We start from the raw sequence: 19677 nt of genomic DNA on the forward strand, positions 1-19677 counted from the left end.
ATGGTTATGCTGAGTCATAGTCTTGATACTTCATCCTGGAATTTTTCATGCCATGTATCCTCTATATGCTTCATGGATATTAAATTTGTTTGGATTCACATAACTCCTGTATCACTTCTGTGTGAGCCCAGCCATCCCTGCAACATAGCTAATTATTTGCAATGAAAGAGCCTTTGAATCCTTGGGATTATAGGCATGTGTATTGATATATTATGAGGAGGAGCATGTAATTTATCCTTTTTTTTTAATTACGGTATCTGTCATGCCCACATTTCAGACATATCTATTTTTCTGCATATTCTCCTTTATATAGAATACAATCATTTACACATGCATGATATGGTATGTAGTCAAAAACCAATATTTTGAACAACTACTTTTCCTTTTCAAAGCTACCCGAAAATACATTATCACTCAGAATAACCTTATCTTGAAACATGCTAGAGCTGGTGGGGAATATAATTGTACAATGTCAATATTTAACATTCATAAAATGGACCATTTTTAAATTTGATTGTGTGACAAAATTTAAGGAACTTGATCTATCATGCAATTCAATTACTTCATTATTGTCGAGAAACATGCATTCAACATGCCAAAATTTTCTTTCATGTTGTATGATAACATTGTTGTCTTGTTGTAGCAGCTATAACCACCCTCCAAAAGTTTGGCCTGCAACAATTTCGGAGCCTCCCTTGGAGAGTTTCATTTGATGACTGCACACACTCGGATTCACTCTATGAGCTCATGTGAGTCTTTACATTCGCCTTGCTTGTTTATTGCACTCAAGTCTCTATATTCTAATGTCTAAGTCATGCTTGTGACCATGTTCTAGTTATGCTCAAAGTCGTTTCTTTGTATGTGTTTGTTGTGTTCGCGATGAAGGCATATGTCACACTCACACATGGAGTCACATTCACTATTGCGCAAGCGTCGTCTCAATCATGAATGATCAATCAGGAGTGTCACACTTGTCTCTTGTATCGTCGGTCAGTCATGTTGAACATGTGTTTCCAGATGGTTTGGTCATTTCGACGTCAAGTCATGGGAGTGTGTGTCTGTATGATCACCTATGAATCTTTTGACTGTTCCCACACTTAGTCATTTTTGTGAAAGTTCTGACAACCAGAGCCCTCATTGACAACCATACCATCACCCTACTTTCAACTCGATCAACTTTCAACCAAAACAACATAGAAGCACCAAGCTAGTTGTTTCAAGCTGTGATGCCTGCAAGCAGTTCAATCAGCACTCATTCTGGCCACCCAAATAGTCAACTGTTGTTCATCTTAGAAATTGTGAAATGCTCATGAGTAGGCCTCCTGTTGCCCATCAATAAGCTCACCTCAGAAATTTCACATAGATGATCAGCAGGTTGGCCTCCCGGCCTTAATGCAATTTTCCCATCTAGAAGCTCCTAGCAGCAGACTGCCTATTCCCTCTAGGAATTGTGAAATTTCTGCTTCCAATGACTGAGCATCCAACCGGCAGTACCCTCTTCAAATTGCATAGAACTGGATGCTAGTGACCCCAGCAACGAACTGGCAATTCCCTCTGGGAATTGTGCATGCGTGGCTTCCAGTGACCCCGGAATCCAACTTGAAGTTCCCTTTGTGGATTGAGCAAGTCTAGATGACAATGACTAAGTAGTTAACTAGTAGTTCCCTGTAAGAATTTTGTAGATTTGGCTGCCACTGACCCCAACAGCCAACTGGAAATTCCCTTTAGGAATTGCGCCGTTCTGGCTTCCAGTCTCCTGGGAAATTTCCCTTAAAAATTCCGCAATTCCTGCCTGTTGACCCCTCATGCAGCCCAACCCGTTCCTATGGAAAACTGTTCAAATTTTGTTTTCCAGCCCCTGATGATTGTTCATTTGAGAAAATTTGCAGAGCATGCATGCCCCGCCTTCTTGCGGCCTGGACTGTCCCTCCTAAAATTTGTGCATTTTTGCCTCCTAGCCAAGCTATACCTTGCAATCAATCAGTGTTGACTCAAATCGCCTATCTCCATATCTCAGTGACTCTTGCATAGTTTTCATTAAGAGTTTCCCGGAGCCATCATCTCGGATCATAGCCCTGCTGACTCTCCTAGTCACTTACATTCGAATGATCATGTGTCATGGTAGACTAGGAGGTTTTGGATTTGATGTCATTGTTTGGCCTTGTAATCGTCATTCAGTTCCATTACATTTTCACTTATATTTCCATATTGTGACCTTCACTACACCTCTATTTCATTACATTTACCTCCATTTCATTACATTTACCTTACCATTATAATTGTTGGGTCACATTTATGTTTTTCCAAACTTTATTAATTCTTAGCATTTTAAAGTGAATTTTTGGTTAAAAATTAGAAAATTATGTGCATAAGCTTATACCTAACAAGTGGGATGAGATTTTTGACATGTGTAGGTCAAACGAAAACTTCTAAAAGACCCTTATGTGGCCTCCCAAAACCAAATTCGAATTTGAGTGGAGAAGATCATGGGATCATAAGGATATGTGTGTCATTTCCTATTTGTATTGAAACTCTAAGAAGACATGTGTCTTATCATTTCCTATTTTTATTGTAACTCTAGAGATATAGGGAGAGATTCATGGACTCTCATTAATGAGATAGCTTCTCATCTTTTTGTATAAATAGGGGAAGTTTTCTCCCATCATTTGGATGTGAAAAGTTGGGGAAGTTCTCTTATTTTGAATATAGAATTTGGATTTGGCACCATGCTCATGAGTGATGTTCACTTTAATTTTGTTATGCTTGTATTTGGAGCCTCTCAAATTTCCATCCCTCATGCTTTTGGATTGGCCATCTATAATGTGTGGCATTTATTGTTTTTTATAGGTTAAGATTTATTTCTTTCATATATTTTCCTGTGTGAGAGGTTAAGAGTCATCATTTTTATTTTCTTTCATATCTAGAGGTTAAGAATTATTTCTTTTGCTTTCATTTCATATCATGTGATTTTGATTATTCATTTCATAGGATCTTGGTTTGATAATGCACACATGATCCCTTAGAGTAGATTTCATTTCATGCAATTTTTTTTTATTTTATTTTTTTTCTAGTTAAGACTAACTTAAGTACCCATGGGGGATTTGAACCGGTGACCTATCGCAAGGAGTGCCTTAACAGCACACTCATTCACCATCAATCCAAAGCCCCGTGGGCATGCAATTTCATTTTTGAAAGAGTTGTGTGATTTTCAATTCTTGCAAGTGTGGTAGAATAAGATTTCAATTCCTGCAAGTATGATAGATTAAGATTTCAATTCCAAACACTATATTATAATTTCCTGTGAATTGATTTTTGAATTAGAATAGGTGAATTTTGTTTGTCGTTATTTGGTTTAGAAGTTATATTGATCTAAATTGGAAGTTAATTTCTAGCATATATAGTCCACGCATTCCTCGCAAGTTTTACAAAACCCTCGGGTTGACAATTAAATGACAGGTAGTTAATTTGCCTCAACATTTTGGCATCGTTGCCGGGGAAGTGTGCATAGGAACTAGATTTCATTTTTCAGTGTATTTTATTTGTTTTTTTTTACTAACCATTTATGGATAAAGGGTCTAGAATGCAGTGCAAAGACTACATTTGAGGAATGGTATCAAAAATAGGTTACGCCACAATATTCATCAATTCTTCAAGAGATCCTTGCAGAAAATCGAAAGGTCAAGTCAATTTCGTATATCCTTACAAATAATCAGGTACATTTTTCAACTTTGCATATGAGCATTTCAAAAATTCTAATCCATAAATGGCTTCATTGGAAGCATGAATATGCTTTAAAAAAAAAATCTTTTAGATAGATACGAAAGATAAAAATAAATTTTTATAGTTTATAGGATAAATTTGATGTTTAGTGGTGTAGTAAGAACCACCCATCTACTAATCCTTGGAAGGAAATATTTGCAATCAACCAAATGATTGAGAACAAGGAGCATAAGAAAAGATCATGAATGATAATTTAAGGTATGAGATCAATCCTTTCCATTTTATTTTTGCAAAATTTACAGAAGAAAAGGATTGATAAAATATTAACTATGTTAACAAAATAAAAATAAAAAAAATCTCAATTATGCTCTCCTTCTACACTTCGTGTGACCTGGAGGATCAGAAAAAAGAAATTGTTTTGTAAGTATATTATAAAAAATATTTCGCTACAGAATGAAATTCTGTAGCTAATTTTCTATTTTCATGATTTGATTTAATCCAATTTGATTTTTTAGTAAACTTGAAAAATAAAAGATAAAAAAATTGAAAGAATAAAAAAAAAATCTAACTGCATTTTCTTTATTAAATAACTATTTTGTTTAAATGAAATATATATGTATATATCTTTAATTAAAAAAATGTAACATATATAATTAAAAAGAAAGAAAATGTTGGTCAACGTTATGAAAAATCTCAAAGGATAAAACAAAATTAAAAGGCCATGCATAAAATGAGGCTCGAATAAAACAATGAAACGAGGGTTAAGTGTGTAATGTAAAAACCTTCAATTTGAGTTCCCGGTTCAATCAAATCTCGGGCTTCGATCTCACATCTCAACCTGCAAATAGAACTTGATTGTGCAACCATCCTAGCTTTGACTTAATTGTAATGATAATTGGGTTGTTGAATTGTTTGGCAGATTTGGTTTTCTTGACATAAAAAGATGTTTGACAGGTGTGACAGAATGATTAAAAATGAGTGTTTGAAAACAATGAAAGAAAATCAGGTTTAGATCCAGTGTTTCTTCCTCTGCTACTCCAAGCTTCAATAAACCTTTAAATAAAAATTGAATTCTGTCAAGCTTGTGCGTTTAGGGTTTGACACCAATTTGTTGAATAATAGGTCGGCAAAAAGATCTAATATTTTTCGAGCAGGAATTCATTCAACACATGCTCCAGCTCCACAACATATGATGAGTGCGGTATATTAACCTCCATGGCTCTGGTTGTCTCAGCTTGCACATCCCGCACAACATACTGGATCACCATTGCGAGAAATGAATTTTATTGTCGGATCACCATTGCGAAAAATTGCACTAGTTTAGACACGCATTTTTAAAACACATTTTCTAAACAAACTAGAGAAAATCTGAAGAAAATGGCACATGTTTTTTTTTTCGAACGAGATGAGTTTAATAACCTAGAAATCGTTTCCTCGGATTCCTAACTGTTTGGGAGAAAATCAGGGTTCTTTTGGACCTTGTTCGGTGACTACGTGAGGAAAATAGATTCTTTTTTTTATTCACAAGGTTTTGCTGGAAATAACACATTTAATTCACTAAGACTTATAATAAAATAATGACCCTTTCTCCTCCACAAAATTTCAATAGATTTACCCTCCTTACATCCTTAAACACTTGGAAGAAATTGCTAACTTAATGATGCACCCATGTGTATACTCGCTTCGTCATGTGCCAGTGCAGTTAGGGAGTGATTCTGTTTTGAATGCTATGAGCCATGAATACACAATCAGTGAATTCAGATTTGTGGTTGATACATTAATGCGACTTGTGCCAAACCTGCAAATCAAAAATCCAACCAACAGAAATTGATTTTCGTTGCTAAAAAATTTCTAGAAAACGTAATTATTTTGAAAGATGATATTAAAACATTTTTTTTCTAAATAAAACAAGGTGAATTAGGAAAATCCAAGATGTGGGAATTTTTCGGAACAGGGGCAGTTAGGTAACCCAGAAACCATTTTCTGGATTTTGCAACCATTTGAGAGAATTTTGTGGTTCTATAAAGCCCTATTTTGCTATCTGCATGAGAGGAAAAAAATGGATTTTATATATACACAGTGAACAGTTTTTCAGCAAGTTTGCTGATCTTGACTGTCACTTGTGCGATACAATTGTACTGTTAATGTTAATGGCCCATCTACTTGATGGATTTGGCATCAGATTAGTTTTTTTTTTTTTTTTAGACAAAGTTCGGGTGCTATATATTGATCTGAAAAAAAGAAGAGGCAGTTCGCCATACATATAGTGCTTCCTGAGCATTCTGGATCCAAGGAATTACAAAAAAGGTCTCTTCCTTGATCCTTGTTCTAGTATTCCTGCCTCTGAGGCTTCTTAAACTACTGTAAATCCGAACATACTGCAGGCACCAAAATTTACAACTACATAACATAATTAATCTATCTCCATGTGATTGATCTTCCGTGCAGTGGACGCTTCTGGCTTAGGATCTGGCTCATTCTGTTTAGCACTAGAAGAGGAAGGAGCATCTTTGAACTTTTTGTCCATCATGAATTTGAGGACAGTTATCGATTCTTCAGCATGGCTACATCTATTGGCCAGGCTACTAAACTGCTCATGTAAGGAGCTGACTCTGTGTAGGAATAGATTTATCTCAGCCCGATATTTCTCATTAAGAATTCTGTATTGGTCTTCCAGTTTTGCCTCCAGACTTCGAACTTGATCCTCCAGGGCCCGTTGTTGTGCTCGCAGTTCCTCAAACTCAGCCTGTAGATCTCTGCAGTGGAAGCAGTCTTCTGGGCGATCCATTGGCGCTGGATAGTTCTTGCCTGTACTGTTCACTTCTTTAACACAGGAACTCAGGTCTCTCTGCTTATTGCAAGCTACGTCCACGGCGCGCGCAGGGCTACTGTGTTTTTGTTGGCTACCTCAGACTGCTTGAGGATAGACGGGAGCGGATTTACTCTTTTGCTCGTGGGCACAGGATTTCTCAATGTATTGGAGGGTCATGCAACCCAGGCTATAAATAGAAACTGTCCGCAGGCTAGAAGAGCGGGAAGGAGCCCGATTACATCTCCCAATGCTCCAGCTCATGGTCAAAGGCTTATCCTGAGTTGCACAAATGATCTGTCTGCGAGGACAATTTTCTCCTGCGTTTCGCTTGATTCCCATACTCTGTGTAGATCTCCCAATCTTATTTCTGAACAAAATCTTGTCTACCATACATGTTCTGCTAGCTGAACTGATTGTTTGTCTGCTGTCATAGATTCTATTATCCATGGTACACCTGCTGTTGACTAGAAGAGGAATATTCATGGTAACGGTTGTAAGGAGGAATTGTTGTTACAGCACAGAATACCTTTGGAGCGCTTGCATGCCCTGTTGGCACACTTGTCAGCCTCCTTGTTCAGTCCACGGAGGATATGATAAAAGATGACTTCTTCCATTGAGGCGTGAAGGATCTGGTTCCTATAATTTATCTGCTGAAGTAGGATGTTCGGCGCGCTCTGCCTCTGCGCCATGAGTCTAATGATGATTGCTGAGTCCCCAAACACTATTACCTTCCTTATCCCTAACTTGATCAGCTGAGTGAGGCCCTGGTACAAAGCCAATCCCTCTGCCCTGTTGTTGGACATCTCCCCCAGTCCCCATTCGAACTGAAGTATTCTTTCTCCGTTAGCATTGCAGATTAGACCCCCTGCATCGGCTTGGCCCTGGTTTGATTTAGAAGCGCCATCAAAGAATAAATAGAACCTATTACAATTTCTCAACCAGCTCGCAAATTCCGCTTCCTTTAATCTCAGCTTCCAAGCCCTGTTTGTTTCTTTCGTTTGTGTCTTTCCTTGGCTTAATTCCTGTGCGCTGGTTATGTTCTCTTGGACATAACTGATCAGGTTCCTCTCTTCGATGTTGTAATTAGTAGTCTCAATCTTACCTTTGGTGTGGTTTGTTACTGTCTCCACCGCTAAGAACTTTGCCTTGTGACACATAACTCTGATATTATAGCCTTTCTCCTGGAAAACCCTTCTATTTCGTGCCAACCAGATGCGCCATAGGAGGGTTAGAGGAATGGTATTCCATATCCTTTGCATCAATTTACTTATTTTCTCTTTCCATGGACAATTCTTCCTCCATTTATGTATTGTTTCTGTAATAGTTTCCTGAGGCTCCCATGGAGCATTCCCAATTGAGGCCATCTTTCTCTAGCATTCATCAGCAACCGGGCAATCTACAAACAAGTGTTGTATTGTTTCCTCAGACCTACAGCAGTTCGGACATCTGGATGGTCCCATTATGCCTCTTTTCCTTAAATTCTCTGTTGTTAGTATTTTCCCTTTCAGGAGCAACCAAATGAAGAATTTGACTTTGGGGGGTGCTTCTGCTCTCCATACAAGTTTCCATTGGTTCCATATGTCCTGTGGGAAGGTGCTGTCACATAGATGTTGGTGCCTCGCTTTGGCTATGTATTGAGTTCCTGTTGGGTCCCAACGATAAACATCTTGCTTTCCTTTCTGAATCAGAGCTTTGCTGTGAAGGAGGTTCTTTAAGGCAGCAAGACTGGTCTCTAGCTCCCTGGGGTAATCCGGGAACTTCCAACCTATCCATGCTTGGGAGTGGTTGTCCCATTGCGATATTTGGGCCAAATACCATATTCCTTTTCCATTGAGCCAGTTTATGGCAGGGGTTGCCTCCATTTTTGATCCAATTGGATGCTGTCCTAGGATTCTGTCTGTGGAGAAATTGATGCTGCTCCCCCCTCCTGGGGCTTTTGAGATATTTTGAGACATAAAGGGTATGACTTTCTTGCATAGTTGCCAAATTTTTGTACTGTCTCTGTTGGGAATATTGGTTTCCAGAAGTTGTTGCCTTGAGCTGTTCAAGTATTTTGCCTCTAAAACCTTCTTCCACCATGCTGTGGGTCCTGTGATCATTCTCCATATTATTTTAGCTCCAAGAGCTAAATTCAGCAATTTTGGAGATCTTATTCCTAATCCTCCCTTTTCCTGAGACTGAATGACATTCTTCCAACTGACAAGGTTGAATTTTCTTTTTTCCGTTTTCCCTCCTTGCCAAAGAAAATGTCTGAGAGCTCTTTCCATTTTATGATGGAAAACAGCAGGAGCTTGACATAAAGAAAAACGATAAATGGGAAGAGAGGCCAAACTTGATTTGAGAAGTACAAGCCGTCCTGCTGGGTTTAGCCACATGGTGCCCCATTGTTGGATTTTTCTCTTTATTTTGTCAAGGATTTCGTTCCATGAGTCAGCTTTCAGCGGTCCCATACTTACTGGCATCCCTAAATAGGTGAAGTGGTTCCAGACTAGATTGTAGGAGACTCCTAATATACTTGCAATGCTATGGATGGTGTGAGTTGATGTGTTCCAACCATATATGCAACTTTTTTGCTGATTGATCTTCCCTCCTGAGTATTCCATGAATTGGTCTAAGATCTTTTTAAAGCGCCTTGCTATAGTGGTGGACGCTCCTCCAATTAGGAGGGTATCATCCGCAAATTGGGAGTGGTTGATGTTCTTTGTTCCCTGCTCAAATTTGATGCCCATGATTAGACCTATTCTCCTATTGAAGTCTAGGGTTTGGCTAAGAGTCTCGGCCATAAGGATAAACAAGTAAGGAGACAAGGGGCAGCCTTGTCTAAGGCCTCTAGAGGATTGAAATGCAGCACATGGCCTTCCATTGATCAGGGGGGAGATCCAGGGTTCCGATATACAGGCTTTGATCATTGTGATGAAGGAGGAGTCAAAACCCATTTTGTGAAGGACATCAAATAGAAAGGAATGCCTAACCCTGTCAAAGGCATTGGCAAGATCCAGCTTTAGAACAAACCCTTTCTCCTTTCGGCTTATGCTTGAGTGGATAGCCTCTTGCACAAGAAGGATAGAGTCAGAAATGTGCCTGTTGGGAAGGAAGCCTCCTTGGTTTTCTGAGATCAGAGAATGAAGATGAGGCTTGAGCCTAGTTGACATAATTTTTGTGATTATTTTGTATGCTGAGTTACATAAAGATATTGGCCGAAATCTTGAAAAAGAGGAAGGTATATTCTCTTTTGGGATTAGGGCTAGGTAGGTAGAGTTGGTAAATCCCCCCATTTTGCCTTTCTTTAAAACCCAGCGAATCATCTTTATGAGATCTTTTTTTATCATCTAGCAATGCTCTCTGTAAAAGCTGATTGGAAACCCATCAGGTCCTGGAGCTTTATCTGGGTGTAGACTCCAAATCGCTTTCTGTATTTCTTCTTATTCTACTTCTTTTTTAAGGTTGCTTTTCATTTCTTGAGTGACTCCTCTGGACAGATGCTGTAACAAACTTGAGTACTTCTTCGCACCTTTATCCTCAGTCAGAAGGTTTCTGAAGTGATTGGTGGCTGCTTCCTTTATGGAGTCCTGAGTATTGTAGTTGTACCCTTCACTATCCTTAATTGTGCTCACAGTGTTTCTGGCCTTTTGAACTGTAGCCTGCTTATGAAAGTAAGAAGTATTTTTGTCTCCCTCCTGAAGCCACAGCTGTCTTGACTTCAATCTCCATTTTGTTTCTTCATCCCTTATAGTTTGTCTCAGCTGAGAGTATAGTCTTGTTTCGTTCTCTTTGGCTTGCTGGGTCAGCCCAAAGGCTTCAATGTTTCGCTGCACTTCCTCCAGATCTTGTTTAATTTTCTTTTTGCTCAACTCAGGCTCTTGCTAATTGTTCTTTGCCAAATTTTTTAAAGCCTGTCTTACCCTCTTTAGTTTTGTCTCCCAAATATAAGTTGGGGAGCCTTCCACGTGTTGTATCCAAGCCTGCCGCACCACGTCGTTTGCTGCAGGGATACGATTCCAAATGGAATAGTATTTGAAGGGGAGAGGTCCTAGCTGACATTGACTATGCAGAGTGAGTGTTATTAGATAATGATCAAAGGCAGAGACATTGAGAATATTCGACTGACCAGTAGTGAAAGTGGACAGATAAGATATGCTTATAAGGAACCTGTCAAGACGCTCCATGATATTGCCGACTCCTATTCTTCTGTTGCTCCAGGTGTATCTTCGATTCTTGGGCCTGATATCTACGAGGTCTTACTCCTGCATAATGATCTCAAGTCGATTTCTGAAAGGATCTGGGGTGAAATGTCCCCCTCTTTTTTCGTTTGCATGCAATGCCAAATTTAGATCCCCTGCAATAATGAGATTGTTGTCCTGCTCTTCTTCTATACTAGCTTCCAAAGTGTTCCAACATACTTCTTTCTCCCTGTACTGATTCGAAGCATATATATTGTAGATTACTACCACTGCTCCGTCTGTCTTACTTTCTAAATTAACACGGATCCAGTTCTGGTGTATTCTGGTGGAGTTACAATTCCATTTATTACTGTCCCACATTGTTAGGATGCCACCTGAGGCTCCTCTTGCCTCACTTGCAGATCCACTGTAACGCTTTTGCTGGCCGATGACTCTATTAATTTCTGATTGATCTTGCTTTGTTTCTTGGATAAGAATGATTTCAGGGTTTTCACTTTGGATTAGGTCCTTGAGGGCTACTATCTTGGAGGGGTGCCCTAATCCCCTACTGTTCCAGGATAGTATTTTCATCATGATTTACTGGTTACATGGAGAGGTGCTCGCCTCTCTTTGCCCCTGTTATTATTTTCTTTGTCCGAGTGCCCAAGAATAAAGGATTCTATAGGTGTCTAAGAACCCATTGTAATGTCTTTCTGAGTACTTTCTTCTCTCTATTGTTTGGCCGATTTTCTGCCAGGCCCATGTTTCTTTGGAACATCGCTGGGCGCTCCATGTCCTTTGATGAACTTCTGGTAATCCTGGTGGAGAGGGAGTCAGGGGCGGGGTGAGAAATGAGAGGGGGTGTGGGGTGGAGAGGAGGGTCAGAGGAGGGGAAATCAGGCACTGATTCTTCCTCAGAGAGGGATGCGAAGGGATTAGAGGATGGAGGGATGGGAGGATCAGGAATCCGAGGAGGAGAAGAAGGATGTTGAAGGGGGGGCTACTGGGAGGAGGAAGAAGGATGCTGAGGGGAAGAGGGCTGGAGGGGAGGGTGCTGATAGGAAGGACCAGGGGCTTCAGAGTCCAAAGGTTTGAGGGGAAGGGATGATTTTTTTCCTTTTAACAGTTTCCCATTGCCCATCTTGCTCTTCTGGTTCAACATTAACTATTTTAGGGCATCTATTTGCAAAGTGACCATATTCGTGGCATACCTTGCATTTGAAGGGTATTTGCTCGTAATCCAGCTGCTGAATATGGCACCTGTCATCTGCTTTCAGTTTGATTGCTTCCGGCAGTTCATGGCCCAGATCAACTTCAACGCAAATCCACGCACAAGCTTGCATGTTGTCTTTAGGTTCACTGCAGTCTATGTATTTTCCAACGGCGTTCCCTATTGCTTTCACAGAGTCATCCCCCCAGCAGTGAAGTGGGAGATGAGGCAGTCTGACCCAGACTGGAACCGCACTTGGTATATCAAGTTCAGGATCGAAATCCGGGGTCCATTTATTGAGATAGAGGCCCCTGGAATCCATGAAGTAAGGTCCGTTTCTGAATATTAGATCTTTATCCTCTTTGGTTTCGAAATGAAAGGTAAAATATCCTCTACCACAGAATCCGATGGATATTTTGCCCTGGATCTTGTCCGACCAATTTCTTTCAACCCATCTTTGCACTGTCTTGGGTGATGGCCATAGTCCTGTAAATTGCCCGATCAACCCTTTCTCTGCTAAGGAAATGGCTGCCATGCGTGGAATGGTCGGAGGCAGATGAACTTCCTGTAAAACATCCAGCTTCTTCACAAACTTTGTTGCTGTTGGTCTAGGTCTTTGCGGAGGGAGAGACTTAACCAGGTTTGAGAAAGCTCGTTGCAACTCCGGATCCCCACTAGGCAGATCCGGAGGATCCATGAATCAGCTCGATCAGTCGGCTCCAGGCAGGCTCAGGCGCAGGCTTCAGGCGCGCGTGCAGCAGCGGGGTTCATACTTGAATGGAATGAAACAGGAATCGGATTAGTTACTACTCTTGTGACAGCTTATATATTTGAGATTGCACGTGGACAATTGAACACTCTACCTTAGTTCTCTCATTCTTTTGGGATGTCCAATAATGGCTTATAGAACAATTTGAAAATTATTTAAATGATTTATGAACATTTGACATTAATATTGTTGTTGTGTATTTTTTAATGAAGTTTTAACTTGCACGACACATTGAATCTTTGTGATGCCAATCGTTTTAATGAGCACAGTGCACAAAGTCATCCGACAACAGGGAGTTAATTTAATTTTCATGGTTATTTCTTAAAAATAGATTGTTATTGATATCATGAATTGGACTGAATATAACACTTTTGATTTTCCTTAGTCTGTTTCATTTGAAATTTTGTGTAAGAATCAGAAAGGAACTGACCATTTCTTTTTTTGAACACACTTATGTTCTTTATGTCAAGTTTTTTTGTAGGTTTGGGATGATCGAATGATCATTGAGGAAAACTAATTGTGCACACAATTGGTCTTCAAAGGACTGATTCCATAAGAAACATAAGAACAAGTCCATCTCCATATCCATCAAAACCATTACCTTTCCTCCCTTTTTAATTATAAATCCAACCAAGCAATTCAAAGAAAGCCACAATCATTTTTCCCAGCAAGAGTGAGTTGTTCATTTTCCTTTATTCACATACACTTTCCGTCTACTCCATAAATAAAAGCAAGAAGCTTACTTTCATGCTTATTTCCCATTGTCATCTTCCATTTTCATTTTCCTTTTCCTATCCTTTTCATTTCACAAATAAACCCTAATTCAATGCAAATTATTGAGTCCATAGTCCTTTGAGTCTAAAATCCTTGCAAAAACACCCTAAGGCTTACATGCCTTAATGGAAAGTCCTCATGCTAACGAACAATGGGAATACATCAATGTCCCTTGTTAATCGGATCTTCTAGGTACTCGACAACTTAGCAAGATGTGTTTGAGCATATTGAATCTCATTGTCATGAATGGTGAGAGTTCTCGTGTTGACTAGTGGCATCCATTAATGGCAACTAAGTCAACAATTTCTTGCTATGTTCGACATCAGAGCATCTATTCACATAGTAGGAATTGTGCCAATGAGTTTTGAAGACATGAAGACTATCATTTTTAGCATTTTGGAGCAAATGTAGAAGATATGCAGCTACCGAACCAGATGGCAGCTGTGGAATCAGACAACAGCTACAGAATCAGATGAGAGCTGTAGAATCGAATAACATTTGAGGAATTAGATGGCAACAGTAGAATCAACACTCATTCATAGAAGGTTCAACAAGTTTTAATAAAAGAAAATAAAAAGTCATCTTGACTCTTTTCTCCATGACTTGTCAAGCCACTTGAAGAAAATTATGATCAAAATTTTGCAGCCACCACACATACAACTCATCCATTTCTAAAGGGTAAGTTAAGGTATGTCATTTTCTAACCTTTTACCACAGAATTCCTTGAAAAGCTAGAATGATATTTTTTGGAAAAAACATTTCTTTTCCTCATATCATAAAATTGTCAATACCATCAGTTGTTGGGGGGGGGGGAATACATTCATATTCATATTTTTCCATGTTAATATCACATTCAAAAGCCCACATACTTTCAAAAAGATAATAACTATTACATTATTATTATCAACAGACAATGGCTTTTCAAAAGTACTTCAAAAGATAATTGGATACAAACACAATCATGGTTTTCACACAGGAACCAACCATGATGCAATCCAATAAAGATATACTTTGAAACAATAATAATATTATCATTATGCAAAGTTCAAAGATCAAAATAGAATGCAACAACAAAATATGGTTGTAACACACGAATCAACCATGTTTAAATTCAACAAAAATACTTTGCAGAAGTATGAAGTTATCAAATGATATTATGCAAAGTTAAGCCAAAGCTCAAGGATCGAAAAGAAATAATGTAAAAGATTGCATGAGGACATGCAATAGCTTCAGTTGGGGGGTATGTTCGGCCTTGAAATTATGACTCACTTCCATTACATTTTCACTTATATTTCCATATTGTCACCTTCACTCCACCTCTATTTCATTACATTTACCTCCTTTTCATTACATTTACCTTACCATCATCATTATTGGGTCACATTTATGTTTTTCCAAACTTTATTAATTCTTATCATTTTTAAGTGAATTGATGGTTAAAAATTAGAAAATAATGTGCATATGTTTATACCTAACAAGTGGGATGAGATTGTTGACATGTGTAGGTCAAAAGGAAGCTTCTAAAAGACCCTTATTTGGCCTCCCAAAACCAAATTCGAATTGGAGTGGAGAAGATCATGGGATAATAAGGATATGTATCTTATTTCCTATTTCTATTGAAACTCTAAGAAGACATGTGTCTTATCATTTTCTATTCTCATTGTAACTCTAGAGATATAGGGAGAGATTCATGGACTCTCATTAATGAGATAGCTTCTCATATTTTTGTATAAATAGGGGAAGTTTTCTCCTACCATTTGGATGTGAAAAGTTGGGGAAATGATCTTGTTTTGAATATAAAATTTGGATTTGCCACCATGCTCATGAGTGATGTTCACTGTGATTTGGTTATGCTTGTATTTGGAACCTCTCAGCTTTCCATCCCTCATGCTTTTGGATTGGACATCTATAAGGTGTGAGATTTATTGTTTTTCATAGGCTAAGATTTATTTCTTTCATATATCTTCCTATGTGAGAGGTTAAGAGTGATTGTTTTTACTTGATTTCATATCTAGAGGTTAAGAATTGTTGCTTTTGCTTTCATTTCATATCATGTGGTTTTGATTATTCATTTCATAGGATCCTAATTTGATAATGCACGCATGATCCCTTAGAGTAGATTTCATTTCATGGAATTTCATTTTTTAAAGAGTGGTGTGATTTTCAATTCCCATGTGTGGTAGATTAAGATTTCAATTCCTGCAAGTTTGATAGATTAAGATTTCAATTCCAAACACTGTATTATAATTTCCTTTTAATTGATTGTTGAACTAGAGTAGGTGAATTTGGTTTGTCATTATTTGGTTTAGTAGTTAGATTGATCTAAATTGGAAGTTAATTTCTAGCATATATAGTGCACGCATGCTTCACAAGTTTTACGAAACCCCTGGGTTGACAATTAAATGATAGGTAATTAATTTGCCTCCAAAGTCATCTCGTCATGAGTGACTGTTGATATAGGTACATCAAAAAACATGTCAAGGTGATGAATGAGATGAATGAAGTGACCACATGTAGATGGACAGGTTCACCAACGGACGAATGAGAAAAGCATGTAAAGTAGACAAATGCGACGGACATGCACCTTCATGAATAGGTGAGCCTGTCAAGATTTCCAGCATGAAAGCAAGGAACAACATGCTAAAGCTTCATCAGGAAAACTAATGAAAATCAAAGACTCCGTGCACTTTTCAATGCAGAGGTGAAGGTATGGTACACCATAAAGAAATCCATCACTGAGAAGCACTCTAGCTCGACATGCACTCCCGTAGCAACACGAATGTACCAGCAATGTCATGTTAAGTGATGTCGATTCAGCTCATGAATCATGTTGCCCACATCTCTACTATGGGATTTTTGGCAATCAATGTGATGTAACGTGGCAATCCAAGAGACACACTTGTTGAACATAGAGTCATGTAAGTCAAAAGGTCATGGATGTTGAACGGTCATGAGGGTAGTCGAACAACCACAAGGGTCAATTTCACCCTTGGCTATAAATACCCCCCTCATCTGTACACTAAAGGAATTTTCACCTCAGCTCCTCCCACATAGCCAAGAGAGTCCATAATATTTTGTTTGATGATTAAGTAGTGGCTCCAATGCCCCGCTTATGGGGTTAGTTATATATGGTATAACGATGTGTCTTGGAACTTTCTTTTAATTTAGAAGCCTATCAACACACCAACACATTTTCGCACATGTATTCTATTTGTTGTAAGACTAATCTTTAACACTTGTAATGCATGTTGCTTTAACCATGAGTTCTACATCTGAACTAATTCATTTTTTGTAATGTGTAATTTATTAATGGAAATGTGTTGTATATGTTGTTAATGTTGTCCCGTTCGTGTCAACTTCTCTACTGGACATCAGACAAACTGTTCACATGAACCTTGTTGTAACAACCGTTGCACTCGTCTCAGACTGATCTGTGAGTGCTTTATGTGTTATATTATGTTGTATGTTGTGACTGCCACATCCAAATGGACTTCTCCACGAGAAGATGTTTATGTCCTTTATGTTGTGTGTTCCTAGCCGAGTTGGGACTGATCCCTTTCAAACTAGAACTCACCTTCACCTTCACCTTCACTTGCACTCACCAAGCACACGAACCTCACTTGTCTAGGACAGAGTGAACCACTATATTGTGCTAACAATAAAGAGTTGAGGAAAATACTTAAGACAATGGCAACTAGGAAATCATATCGGATGGGACTTCCAAACCAAACGGTGTTAGGTCTAGTTGGGTCTTCATAATAGGGCGATCCCCTTAAAGTTGGCAGCTCCAGCACCATCAACATTTTTGGCACTAGAAGGAAGGTAGCTAGTTATACATGGCTGAAATTCCACTCACACTCACTCATCATTCATCTGGTCAAGGCACTAACTTGCACTCCCTCTCCCACCACTCAACAGTTTGCGACTCGTCACCTCCTAGAATTGAAAACGAGATCTCATATCAACACATTTGCTCCATTTTTCCCATCACTTGCGAGTTTGTGGAAGTATTCAGACTGATCCCAAGCATAGAGTATCTTCTACATGCATTGAAGAAGCCAAAATCCACTCCCACAGGGGTTGTTGTATCATTAGCGGAAGAATAAGTCATTGCTACTCTTGAAGGTTTTGAAGAAGCTATTGAAGATGGAGAGGAACCTCCAATCTTCTTTGAAGATGAACAAGGCACTCTTGTGGTCTTAGTATCAAACTCCAATACAGGAGGCAGAGGAGAAGGTAATGAAGGGAGTGGAATTGAAGACAAACCGACAGACTCAGATCCAGAACCATTAGATTCTGAAGGAGAGGAAGAAGATGAAGAGGATGAAGAGGAAGAAGAGATAGCTGACCCAAATATTGCATGGATGACTTAGGGATCATTGGCTCTCTCAAATGTTCTGCACAAGATGTCGAAGCAAGCAGAGAGAATGAACATCAAGTTCAACCTTGACAGCGCGGTGAAGGCAGAAGCCCAGTTAGACAACTTCTACCTACAACTGTAGGCCCTTGAGGTACGTTATGATGACATGTCATTTAGACTATTTCCATGTACCTTGGATGGCTGGGCAGCTCCTTGGTATCATAGCCTTCCACCCAACTCGATACATAACTCGAGTTATTTAAAACGTATGTTCCTTTAAAAGTTTGTTAATGACAATACCCCAACCATGTTACTCAAAGAATTGGGAAGGTTCAAGATGGAGGGAAAAGAGAAAGTAAAATATTTCAATCAAAGGTTTATGGGTATCTTGAACAAGTTTGTAGCAGCAACCAAACCTCATGACTCCACCAATGTCAACTATTACACATTTGCACTGCCAACCAGCATGTCGCAGTTCATCAAGCGAGCTGTGAAGCCAACACTGTTAGAAAGCTGTGAAGAGGCTATTACTATTGAGAAATACTTGCGTGCCATTGGAGTCATCAAGGATGACGAATCAATGAAAGATTCCAAGGATGTGAGCAGAAATGCCCAAGCAACGACTAGCAAAGGCAGAGACAAGGAAGCAATTTACATTGAGACCCTCACTCGCCTTGTCAATAACTTGACCACCGAAATGTCTAAAATCAAGAAATGGAAGGCAGACACTTTCATGAAAAGTCATCTGCTCAGATAGAGATAGGAAAGAAGTTCATAAACTGGCTCATCAAGCAACAACCAGTTTGGCTCCAAATCTGTGCAGAAGCCTATGTTCCAACTTGATTAATGCACTGATCTTAAGTATTGTTCCTTCCATGAAGAATTTCATCTCGAGAACTCTTGTTCAGATTGGAAGCGAGTTGTTACCTCTATCTGTACTCATACACTCAATTCATATGGTGATGTACAGGAGAAACTGAAAGATTGATGATAATGAAGTGGTTGCACCTGATGAAGCACCAAGCTCTGGGCATCTGGTGAACGCATATCAGTGGTTGCAAGTAGTCTCAAAGATGAACACTGAGAAGCAGCCACAAAAGAAAAATGATCACTACAATCTTAGGAGTAAAGTGGCTCCCCTGACACTTGAGGAGATGCAAGAGAAAGTGAGATGGATGACAAAGAAGGTCGATCCACCAGCTACCTCAAAGTAACAAACACAAAGCAATTCCAAGAAGACAGAGGCAGATAAGAACACATCTGTGAGTATCAAGTTGTAGAACAATCTGCCAAATAGCATGAGCATCTGTTCCACCTCGGACACCTCGGTAAGTCTACCACCTCTGGATTACAACATGGTCGATGACATGAAGAAAACTCAAGAAAACATCATTTTTTTTGAGTTAGCCAAAGTCTAGAGCTAGTGAGATATCCTGTTGTGTGCATTGGGACAAATGGAAACAGACAACACGGCCTCTACCAGCAAGGGAGAATGCAAATCTCCTGGATCACTATCCTTTATGCTCAATACACTCTAGATGGAAGAAGAAAACTTAAGTTCCCCCCCATTCCTGCTTTCATTCAAATTTTTCAACCACAATGTCCACAACTATTTGGTTGATTCTGGCACTACAGCCAATGTCGTGTCGCTCTCCATTGCTATGAAGATCAATGCATAATGGAGAAAAACGTCCACGAGAATCATCCAACTTGATACAACATTAGTACCAGTCATTGGTGAACTACAAGACATGAAAATTTGACTATCCCATGACAGTCGAGTCCACCAGTGCATCAACATAATTATTGTCGAAATACAGTAAGCATGTGGTCTACTTCTTAGCAAAGACTGGTCCAACAAGCTAGATGGAC

The sequence above is a fragment of the Pinus tabuliformis genome, chromosome 7 (genome assembly GCF_031772625.1).
Source record: "Pinus tabuliformis cultivar Carrire ecotype Pingquan chromosome 7, CPIR1, whole genome shotgun sequence".
NCBI classification, from domain to species: Eukaryota; Viridiplantae; Streptophyta; class Pinopsida; order Pinales; family Pinaceae; genus Pinus; species Pinus tabuliformis.